This window comes from Myotis lucifugus, unplaced genomic scaffold, assembly GCF_000147115.1.
Source record: "Myotis lucifugus unplaced genomic scaffold, Myoluc2.0 scaffold_84, whole genome shotgun sequence".
NCBI lineage: Eukaryota > Metazoa > Chordata > Mammalia > Chiroptera > Vespertilionidae > Myotis > Myotis lucifugus.
The window spans coordinates 2,845,165-2,856,432 of record NW_005871132.1 but is presented as its reverse complement, the minus strand read 5'-3'; the positions used below and the strand labels follow the sequence as shown (position 1 = coordinate 2,856,432).

Below are 11,268 nucleotides of genomic sequence, written 5' to 3'. Positions count from 1 at the left end.
TCTGAGCTCCAGTCTAAGCAACAATGTTGCAATTATAGAAGCTAAACAAACCCCTGGTACCTGCTTTCAGCCAACCGGCCTTGGAGCTGGAGCCGCAACAAAGTTTCAATTACAGAAGGTAAATTAATCCCAGAATTAAAAAAAAGAAAAAAAGGAGAGACTGGGAGCTTCAGTTGCAGGCTTGGCCCGCCTGAAAACAGCCCTCAGCCCCTCACCCAGACTGGGCAGGCACCCCATTGGGACCCCCACTCTAAAGGGGGTGCGGGCAGCCTGAAAACAGCCATCAATCCCTCATCCAGGCTGGCCAGGCACCCCAGTGGGGACCCCCACCCTGAAGGGGGTGCGGGCAGCCTGAAAACAGCCATCAGCCCCTCATCCAGGCTGGCCAGGCACCCCAGTGGGTACCCCCACCCTGAAGGGGTGCAGGCAGCATGAAAACAGCCATCAGCCCCTCAATCAGGCTGGCCAGGCACCCAAGCAGGTACTCTATGGTGTCTAGTATATATAGAAAACCCTGATACTAGACACCATTGAGGGCAAACCAGCCCGCCTCCACCCAAGCACCAGGCCTCTATCCTATATAGTAAAAGGGTAATATGCAAACTGACCCTAACAGCAGAAGGAATGGGAATGACTGGTCACTATGACACACACTAACCACCAGGGGACAGACGCTCAATGCAGGAGCTGCCCTCTGGTGGTCAGTAAGCTCCCACATGGAGGAGCTCTGCTCAGCCACAAGCCAGGCTGACTGCTGCCCGTGCAGCGTGGTGGTGGGAGCCTCTCCTGCCTCCTCAGCAGCACTAAGGATGTCTGAAGCTTAGGCCTGCTCCACGCTGGCAAGTGGACATCCCCTGAGGCTGCCGGGCTGTCAGAGGGATATATGATTGCCAGCTTAGGCCCAATCCCCTGGGAGCAGGCCTCAGCCAGCAGGTGGTGATCCCCCGAGGGTCCCAGACTGTGAGAGGGCACAGGCTGGGCTGAGGGACCTCCACCCCCTGAGTGCACAAATTTTTTTGCACCAGGCCTCTAGTAAGAGATAAAAGGAAAACCTAGAATAATTATCCCTACATCAGTAGTCATGTAAGCTTTATATCTAAGACACTGAGGTGCGTGTATTTTTTGAAGGAATATCTGTGACAAGCTTAATATCATTAGGGGTTTACTTACAATTTGAATGCTTTGCCCCCCACCCCACCCCCCCTACCTCCGGTGAGCCATCATACTGTGACAGATTACTTAAAGTAAAATTAAACTTCTTCACTTAGCTAATTTGGAAGTGCTTCTGATAGGACATGTATTATGGTGGTGTAGGGTTGATGTCCATCCAGATAGGTATCTTAGTAGGAGACCTTTGATATTAGAGGAGGGAGAAGGTTAATCAATCCCAAAAACCACTGGTTGTTGAGGCTGGCTTTTCCAATTTGAAGATCAGTAAGTTGTATTTTTATTTTATTTTATTTTTTTTTTTAAATATATTTTATTGATTTTCCACAGAGAGGAAGGGAGAGAGACAGAGAGCCAGAAACATCGATGAGAGAGAAACATCGACCAGCTGCCTCCTGCACATCTCCCACTGGGGATGTGCCCGCAACCCAGGTACATGCCCTTGACCGGAATCGAACCTGGGACCTTTCAGTCCGCAGCCGACGCTCTATCCACTGAGCCAAACCGGCCCCGGCCAGTAAGTTGTATTTTTAATTAATTAGTGATCATTAACTATTAATTTCACTTCTCCTTTGAATTAAGTCATAGGTTTCAGGTCTCCTGCTTGGTTTCACTTGTGTGGTTGGGATGTGGGGGGTGGAGATGTGAAGTGTCACTGTCCCGTTATGAATGGAGAGTGAATAGAGCTCTACATTTTTTAAAATTAATATATTTTTATTGATTTCAGAAAGGAAGGGAGAGGGAGATGGAGAGATAGAGAGAAACATCAATGATGAGAGAGAATCATTGATGGGCTGCCTCCTGCATGCCCCCTACTGGGAATGGAGCCTGCAACCACGGGCATGTGCCCTAGCTCTACTTTTAATATATAACATTTGAAGAGTGAGGTGAGATAACATCTGATTTGGATCCTTAGGGATAGGATTATTTTTTGAGTGGTATTCTGAAGACAGCACAGGAGAAAGAAGACCTTTGTCCGGTAGTTTTGCATGCTTGAGCGTTTCTAGTAACTTTATGAGCCTCAGTTTCATCATCTGTAAAAGGGAGATGCTGCAACTATAGCAATGCCCCAGAGTCCCAGTGGTCGGCAAACTCATTAGTCAACAGAGCCAAATATCAACAGTACAACGATTGAAATTTCTTTTGAGAGCCAAATTTTTTAAACTTAAACTATATACGTAGGTACATTGTTATTAACTTAATTAGGGTACTCCTAAGTCTTAGGAAGAGCCACACTCAAGGGGTCAAAGAGCCACATGTGGCTTGCGAGCCGCAATTTGCCGACCACAGCCCCAGACCAATGTTTATGGTACATAAAAGAACTCAATAAGTATTATTCTGCTCCCTTTTTTCTCCATGTTGCATGTGTCAGATGAAGCAATGTATATGAGAACATTTTCTAAATTTTAAAACTTCTTATAACTAAGTTTTAGGCATCTGAATTACTACAAACTGCTATTCACTTCGGATTTTTTTCTGTTTTATTTCTCTTAAATATGGTAACCCTATTTTTAAGCACCTAGTTATTTCTTTTTGTATAGCTGTTTTAAGTCTTTTATGGAAAATCTATTTCCTAATAAAAATGATAGACAACTTAAAAGAAATAGTAATCTTTAGTCATGCTATATGGAGCTTTGTTTGGATCATGAAAACTTGTTATCAAGCAGACGCTACAGGGGAGGACAAAGGCAGGTTGGATAAGAAGAGCCTTACACTGCAGTGAAGTTCTAAGAAAGCTACAGCAAAACCAAAGGGGAATTCTCAACCCAAGGTTTAACTGTCAAAGGAATCCAGAGTCTCCTGGGAAAGGATGCCATTAAATATGTCTGTCATGCTCAGTCCATGGCTAGGAACAGCCCATGGGAATCTTGGCTTGCCCCCAATAACAGAATAGCTTTGAGAGTTCACAGCTGGCACCATTGGTCAATGATGTTCCTTGTAGTGAGAGACCTGCAAAGTACATTTTCATAATTGCCATACCAAGCTTCTTGAGGATTCAGGCTATGTTATGCTATTTTCCCAAGTACCTTTGTAGAATGGTAAAATTTTTTTAGAAACTTGTACAGAGGTTGGTGTGGAAGGGTTCTGTTGATTTTACTCTTAGAATTACGTATAATTTAATTGCCTCTATCATTCCAGAGTGGAAAAGAAACGGAGCCATTGTATTTGTGGTCCTGAATGATGTCTTTCTGGCTTTCAGTGGTTTGAATGGCTTGAGAGAAAGAGAAATAAAACTTAATGTAAGGCAGCCAAGGCAATTAGGCAAGAAAAAGTAATAAAAGGCATCCAGATTGTAAAGGAAGAGTTAAAATTGCCACTATTTGCAGATGACATATTATATATAGAAACCCCTAAAGACTCTACAAATTAACCTCATCCTCATCAGCCTTTGGTATTGTCAGCGTTTTGGATTTCAGCCATTCTAAAAGGAGTGTAGTAGTATCTCATTGTCTTAATTTGTAATTTTCTGATGATAATTGATTTTGAGCATCTTTTTATATGCTTATTTGTCATCTGTATATCTTCTTTGGGTAGATATCTTTTCCAGCCTTTTGACCATTTTTAATGGTGGGTTTCTTACTGATGAGTTTTAAGAATTCTGTGTATATTTTGGATAATGGTACTCTATCAGATGTATGTTTCATATTTTTCTCCCATTCTGTGACTTGTCTTTTCATTAGTGTCTTAGAGCAGAAGTTTTAACTGTTCATGAAAAGTCTTACTTATCCATTTTTCTTTTATGTATTTTGCTTTTGGTGTTGCATCTGAAAAGTCATCGCCAAACCCAAGAACACCTAGATTTTCTACTGTTATCTTCTTGCTGTCTTATAGTTTTGCTTTTTACATATAGGTCTGTGATCCATTTGGGGTTAATTTTTGATGTGCCTAGATTCATTTCTTTGCTGTGGCTCTCCAGTTGTTCAAGCACTGTTTGTTTGTTTGTTTATTTTTTAATATGGAATACTTCACAAATTTTCGTGTCATCCTTGTGGAGGGGCCATGGTAGTCTTCTCTGTATCATTTCAATTTTAGTAGATGTGCTGCCGAAATAAGCACTAGCACTATTTGTTGAAAAGCTCATTCTTTTTCCATTGCACTGTCTTTGTTCCTTTGTCAAAATTGTTGGTTATATTTGGTGGCTATTTCTGGACTCTCTTTTCTGTTTCAGTGATCTATTTGTTTGGTTTTTCTTCAATATCATCGTATCATCTTATTTTTCTTATTTTTGTTAATCCTTTCCCAAGGATATTTTTTTTTCATTGATTTCTTTCTATTTTTTTTTTTTTTAGAGAGAGCAGAAGGGGAGGGTAAGGGGAGGAGAGAGAGAGAGAGAGAGAGAGAGAGAGAGAGAGAGAGAGAGAGAGGTGAGAGAAACACATTGATCAGTTGCCTCCCACACGAACCCAACCAGGGCGGAGGATCAAACCTGCAACCCAGGTATGTGCCTTTGACCTGGAATCGAACCTTTGACCCTTGGATGTTCTGGCCGATGCTCTAACCACTGAACCACTGGTCAGGGCATATCATCTTTTATTGTAGTTTATAAGTGAACCTCTCTCTCTCTTTTTAAAATCAACTTAATTTCTTTATTGTTTAAAGTATTACACATGTCTCCTTTTCCCCCCATTGACCTCTCCCTGGCCGCTCCCATCCCCCAGCACATACCCTCACCCCCCTACTGTCTATGTCCATTGATTAGGCTATATGCTTGCATACTAGTCTTTTGGTTGATCTCTTATCCATCCCTCTACCCCTCCACACACACATCCTCCCCTGCCTTCCCTCTGAGATTTGACAGTCTGTTTGATGCTTCTCTGTCTCTTGATCTATTTTTATTCATCAGTTTATGTTTTTCATTATATTCCACAAATGAATGAGATCTTGTAATATTTATCTTTCTCTAACTGGTTTATTTTGCTTAGCATAATGCTTTCCAGGTCCATCCATCCTGTTGCAAATGGTAAGAGTTCTTTCTTTTTCACAGCAGTGTAGTATTCCAGTGTGTAGATGTACCACAGTTTTTTAATCCACTCATCTGCTGATGGGCACTTAGGCTGTTTCTAAATCTTAGCTATTGTAAATTGTGCTGCTATGAACATAGGGGTGCATATATTCTTTCTGATTGGTGTTTCTGCTTTCTTGGGATATATTCTTAGAAGTGGGATTACTGGGTCAAATGGGAGTTCCATTTTTAATTTTTTGAAACTCCATACTATAAGTATGTCTTAAAGTCAGTTAATGTCACTCCTTTGACTGTTCTTCAGTATTGTGTTGACTATTTTATATTCATAAAATAACTTGCTGGGATTTCAAATGTGTTGGATCTATAGATCAGGTTAGGAAGAACTGGCATCTTAAGAGTATTGAGTCTCCATGTCCATGTATATGAAATATGTGATTGTTTTTTTTAGATCTTTGATTTCTTTCCTCAGAGTTTTATAGTTTCCCTCATGTAAATCTTGTACATATTTTGTTTGATTTATACCTAAGTATTTTATTTTGAGGGATGCTAGTATAAATTGTGTAATTGTATTGTTTTTAATTTCAAATTCCAGTTGTCAATTGCTGGTGTATAAGAAAGCATTTGACTTTTGTACCTTAATCTTGTATTCTGCAACCTTGCTATAATTGTTTCAGAAGGGTTTTTTTGTGTGTGTTGATTCCTTGAGTATTTTTACAGACAATTATGTCATCTGTGAACAAAGATAGTTTTATTTCTTTTCTCCAAATCTATATTCCTCCCTTTCCCCTTCCCCTCCCCCTTCCCCTCCCCCTCCCCATCCTCTTCACCTCCAATACAGTGTTGAATAGGAATGGTGAGAAAAGATTTTCTTGTCTTGTTCCTGTTCTTAGCAGGAAAATATCTAGTTTATCCCCATTAAGTATAATGTTAACTGTAGATTTCCTTTATCATGTTGAGGATATAGTCCTCTATTCCTAGTTGGCTAAGAGTTTTTTTTTTATCATGAGTTGATGTTGAATTTTGTCAAATACTGTTTCTATATCTATTGATATGATCAGATAATTTTTTATTCTTTAGTCACTTGTGATGGATTATATTAATTGATTTTGAATGTTGAGCCAGTCTTGCATACCTGGAATAAATCCCATTTGGTTGTGGTGTATAATTGTTTTTATACATTGCTGGATTTAATTATTTAATATTTTGTTAAGGATTATTGCATCTATGTTCACAAGAGATATTGGTCTGTAGGTTTTCTTTTTGAAATGTCATTATCTGGTGTTGGTATTAGGGTAATGCTGGCCTCATAGAATGAGTTGGGATATTTCCTGTGCTTCTGTCTTCTAGAAAAGACTAGGGAATTAATACCATTTCTTTCTTAAATGTTTGGTGGAATTCACCAGTGAACCCAATTGTGTGTGGTGCTTTCTGTTTTGGAAGATGATTAATAATTAATTAAAAAATTTTAATAGAAACCTATTCAGATCATCTGTTTCTCCTTGTGTGTGTTTTGGTAAATTGTGTCTTTCAAGGAATTTGTCCATTTAATCTAGATTGTCAGATTTATGGGTACAGAATTCTTTGTAATAATCTTTTATTAATCTTTTAATGTCTATGAGATTTGTGATGATGTTCTCTCTTTGATTATTAGTAATTTGTGTCTTCTCTCTTGGTTAAACTGGCTAGAGGTTTATCAGTTTTATTGATCTTATCAAAGAACTAGCTTTTTATTTTCCTGGTTTTTTTTTACTATTTTCTGTTTTCAATTTCATCTCCAATTTTATTATTTATTTTCTTATTACTTTAGATCTAATTTGTTCTTTTTCAGTTTTCTAAGATAGAAACTTAGATTATTTATTTTAGATATTTTTCTTACTGAAAATTCCTCTCTCTCTCTCTCTCTCTCTAATTCTCTCTCTCTCTCTCTCGGCTATTTGAAGCTTTTTGAAATCCTATATAAATTTTAGAATTTTATTTTTCTGTTACTGCAAAAAAAAATGTCATTTGGATTTTGAGAGGGATTACATTGTATCTGTAGATGGCTTTGGGTAGTATGGACATTTTAATGATAATAAGTCTTCTAATCTATGAGCTTTGGTTATCTTTCCAGTGTGCTAGTCCTTTTACTGCCTTGGCTAGGTTTTTCCCTAAGTATTTTATTCCTTTTGCTGCTATAGTAAATGAGATTGCTTTCTTTTTGATTAGTCATTGTGAATGCATAGAATACAAATAATTTTTAAGTGTTCATTTTTCATCCTGAAACTTTGCTGAAATCATTTTAGTTCTAAAAGGCTCTAAAAAATGATTTAGTGTTTTCTACATAGAAGATCATCTCATCTGTGAACAGAGATAGTTTTACTAATTGTTTTCCAATTTGGATACCTTTATTATTTATTTTCCTTGTGTAATTGCTCTGTCTAGGATTTCAAGTACTATGTTGTTGAGTAGTAGTGGCAAGAGTAGGCGAGCATCTTTACCTTATTCCTGATCTTAGAAAGCTTTTAGTGTTTTGACAATGAATATGTTGGCAAAACATATATAACTTTTATATTGAGGCAGTTTCATTTTGTTCCTAGTTTGTTCAGCACTCTTACCATGAAAGAGTATTGAATTTTATTAAATGCTTTTTTTGTATCAGTTAAGATGATCATGTGGTTTTTGTTCTTCATATTGCTAATGTGGTACATTATATTGATTGATTTGCATGTAGAACTATCTTTGCATTCCAGGTATAAATTCTTACATTGTTGTTATAAAATTTGGTCATGGTGTATAATCCTTTCAATGTGTTCTTCAGTTTGGTTTGCTAGTATTTCCTTGAGAGTTTTTTGCATCAGTATCTATTAAGGATGTTGGTCTATAATTTTCTTGTTGTGTTCTATCCCTTTACTTTAAATATATCTGTGTCTTTGAATTTAAAGTGAGTTTCTTGTAGATTATATACAAACTAGAGGCCCGGTGCACAAAAATTTGTGCACTCGGGGGTTCCCTCAGCCCAGCCTGTGTCCTCTTGCAGTCTGAGACCGCTCGGGGGATGTCCACCTGCTGGCTTAGGCCCGCTCCCCAGGGGATCGGGCCTAAGCTGGCAGTCAAACATCCCTCTGGCAGCCCGGGAGCCCTCGGGGGATGTCCACTTGACAGCAGGGAGCAGACCTAAGCTGCAGTGGGACATACTTAGCGCTGCTAAGGAGGCGGGAGAGGCTACCCCCACCACCACTGTGCTGGCAGCCATCAGCCTGACTTGTGGCTGAGCAGAGCTCCCCCTGTGGGAGCACACTGACCACCAGGGGGCAGCTCCTGCATTGTGCGTCTGCCCCCTGGTGGTCAGTGTGTGTCATAGTGACTAGTCATTCCCAGTCGTTCTGCTGTTAGGGTCAGTTTGCATATTACCCTTTTATTATATAGGAAGTGGGCAAGGTAGGTTTACAGTGTAATGGCATTCTTTTGAGTTAGTCAAGCTGTTGTAATAATCATAACCTGAATGACTTTTTTTATACAAGCATACTTTTCTCCACCTCTGTATAGTTGGGGTTTTATCAACTTTTTTTAATAATTATTTTTAGTTTTTGTACTTGAGATGTAACTGACATCTACACTAATAAAAGACAAAGATGCTAATTGACTGTAACTTTGTGACACCCAAGCCACGCCCACCAGCCAATCAGAGTGACTATATGCAAATTAACCCAACCAAGATGGCAGCCGGCAGCCACGGAGCTGGAGCAAGCAGGAGGCTTGGTTGCCCCGATGATGGAGGAAGCCAAGCTTTCCGCCTGCTCTAGCCGGCTGTGGCCTCCGCAAAAGGCAACAAAGTTTCAATTATAGAAGATAAATAAATCCCAGATATCTGCTTCGAGCCAGCCTCCACTGAGAGCTTGGGTGGCTGGGGGCTGTGGCCAGCATGCAAACAGCCATCAGCCCCTCACCCGGGATGGCCACACCCTCATGGGGTGAGAGTTCTCGCTGGGGGGCTTGGCCAGCCTGCAAACAGCCATCAGCCCCTCACCCAGGCTGGCCAGGCACCCCAGCAGGGACCCCTACCCTGAAACGGGACACCCTTCAGGGCAAACCAGCCGGCCCCCACCCATGCACCAGGCTTCTATCCTATATAACAAAAGGGTAATATGCAAATTGACCCTAACAGCAGAACGACTGGGAATGACTGGTCACTATGACACACACTGACCACCAGGGGGCAGATGCTCAATGCAGGAGCTGCCCCTGGTGATCAGTGTGCTCCCACAGGGGTAGTTCTACTCAGCCACAAGCCAGGCTGACGGCTGCCAGTACAGTGGTGGTGGTGGGAGCCTCTCCCGCCTCCTCAGCAGCCCTAAGGATGTCCAACTGCAGCTTAGGCCTACTGCCCGCTGGCAAGTGGACATCCCCGAGTGCTCCCGGGCTGCCAGAGGGATGTCTGACTGCCAGCTTAGGCCCACTCCCCCGGGGAGTGGGCCTAAGCCTGCAGGTGGTCATTCCCTGAGGGGGTCCCAGACTGCGAGAGGGCATAGGCCGGGCTGAGGTACCCTCCCGAGTGCACAAATTTTTGTGCACCGGGCCTCTAGTCTATATATATAAAAAGCCAGTGTTCCTAATGACCAGAATGACCAAACGACCGCTCGCCATGAGGTGGCATTGACCTCTTCTCGTCGTCGTTCCCCCCCCCCCGCCTGCGATTGGGCTGAACTGCTGACCTCTTGGCCCCTCCCCCCGGCCCGCAGGCTCCAATGGATCAGCGATGGTGAACAGGGGAATCAGGGTTTGTGTCGGCAGACGACCGGGCTGTCTGTCAGGCCATTGGGATCACTAGCTCATCCCCAGCTGCTCAGGGGCTCAGGCATGTGGGTAAGTCAGCACTGGCAACTTCACCTCCATGTGCATATGCCAGGCTGGCCTCTGATGGAATGCGCTGCCTGCTCGGGGCCGCTCATGCCAGGGCGGGTAGTTCTCGGGCATGCCCTGCAGCCTCCATCAGCGCTTCAAGCTCCAGCGGCAGTGGCAGTGGCAGTGACAGTGGCAGTGGCAGCAGCGGCATCCTCATGAGCAGTCAGAGCAGGCAGCACGTTCCATCAGCGGCCCACTCAGCGTACGCACATGGAGGTGAATTCTCTGGCACCTGCTTTCCCACAGGCCTGAGCCCCAGAATAGCCAGGGATGAGCGGGTGATCCCAACGGCCTGACAGCCTGGCGGCAGAGGTGGTGTTCGGCCTGGGGGCTGGTGAACGGGCAGAAGATGGCCCTGATCGCAGGAGGCTAGGCCTAAGGACCCTCCCCGCACCATTTAATCATGCACTGGGCCTCTAGTATTATATAAGTTTACTTTTTTTAATCCACTGACTGACTCGGTCTCTTATGTGGCTTATTTAGGCTGTTGATGTTTAAAGAGGTCATTGATATAATTGGATAATATTTTTACCATATTTGTGATTGTTTCTATTCATTACTCTTGTTCTTTGTTTTTCTTTTGTCTTTTTCTGCCTTCTCTGTTTTTAATTGAACATTTTATATGATTCTATTTTTTTCTTCTCTCTTGGCATATCTATTATACTTCTTTTTAAAAACTTTTTTTTTAGTGGTTACACTTGAATCTACAAATACACATAACTTTTTTAAAAATAAATTTTTTATTGATTTCAGAAAGGTTGGAGGAGGGAGGGAGAGAGAGAACCATCAATGATGAGAAAGAATCATTGATTGGCTGCTTCCTGCACGTCCCCCACTGGGGATTGAGCCTGCAACCAGGGCTTGTGTCCAGACCTGGAATCGAACCATAACCCCCTGCTTTATAGGTTGAGAGTCAACCATTGAGCCACGCTGGCTGGGCCATATTTATAACTTTTTGAAGTCCACTTTCAACTAAAAACATACTACTTTTTGCACATACCTTATGACCGAGTATTCCCAGTTTCTCCTTCCCATTTCATAGATTTCTGTCATCTATCTACACTAATAAAAGAGAAACATGCAAATTGACTGTCCCTCCGCTATGCCCACCAGCCAATCGGCGATATGCAAATTAACCCAACAAAGATGGTGGTCAATTTGCATACACAGGCACAAAGCGAAGACTGAAGACAGTTTAGAAGGAAGCCAAGCACTGCAGAAGGGAGCGAAGTGGCAGAGAAGGAACAGAGCTGAGG

The 11,268-nt window shown here is 42.0% G+C and overlaps 1 protein-coding gene and 1 non-coding gene across 18 annotated transcripts in view; one reads left to right on the top strand and one right to left on the bottom strand.

Annotated features, from left to right (window-relative positions):
• Nucleotides 1-11,268, top strand: part of GSK3B (glycogen synthase kinase 3 beta) — a 179,095-nt gene that overhangs the window by 64,536 nt on the left and 103,291 nt on the right. The gene's annotated exons all lie outside the window — the stretch shown is intronic.
• On the bottom strand, nucleotides 4,118-4,224 carry LOC111826491. Its single transcript, XR_002829826.1, has one exon. It is a non-coding gene; the product is annotated as a U6 spliceosomal RNA (small nuclear RNA).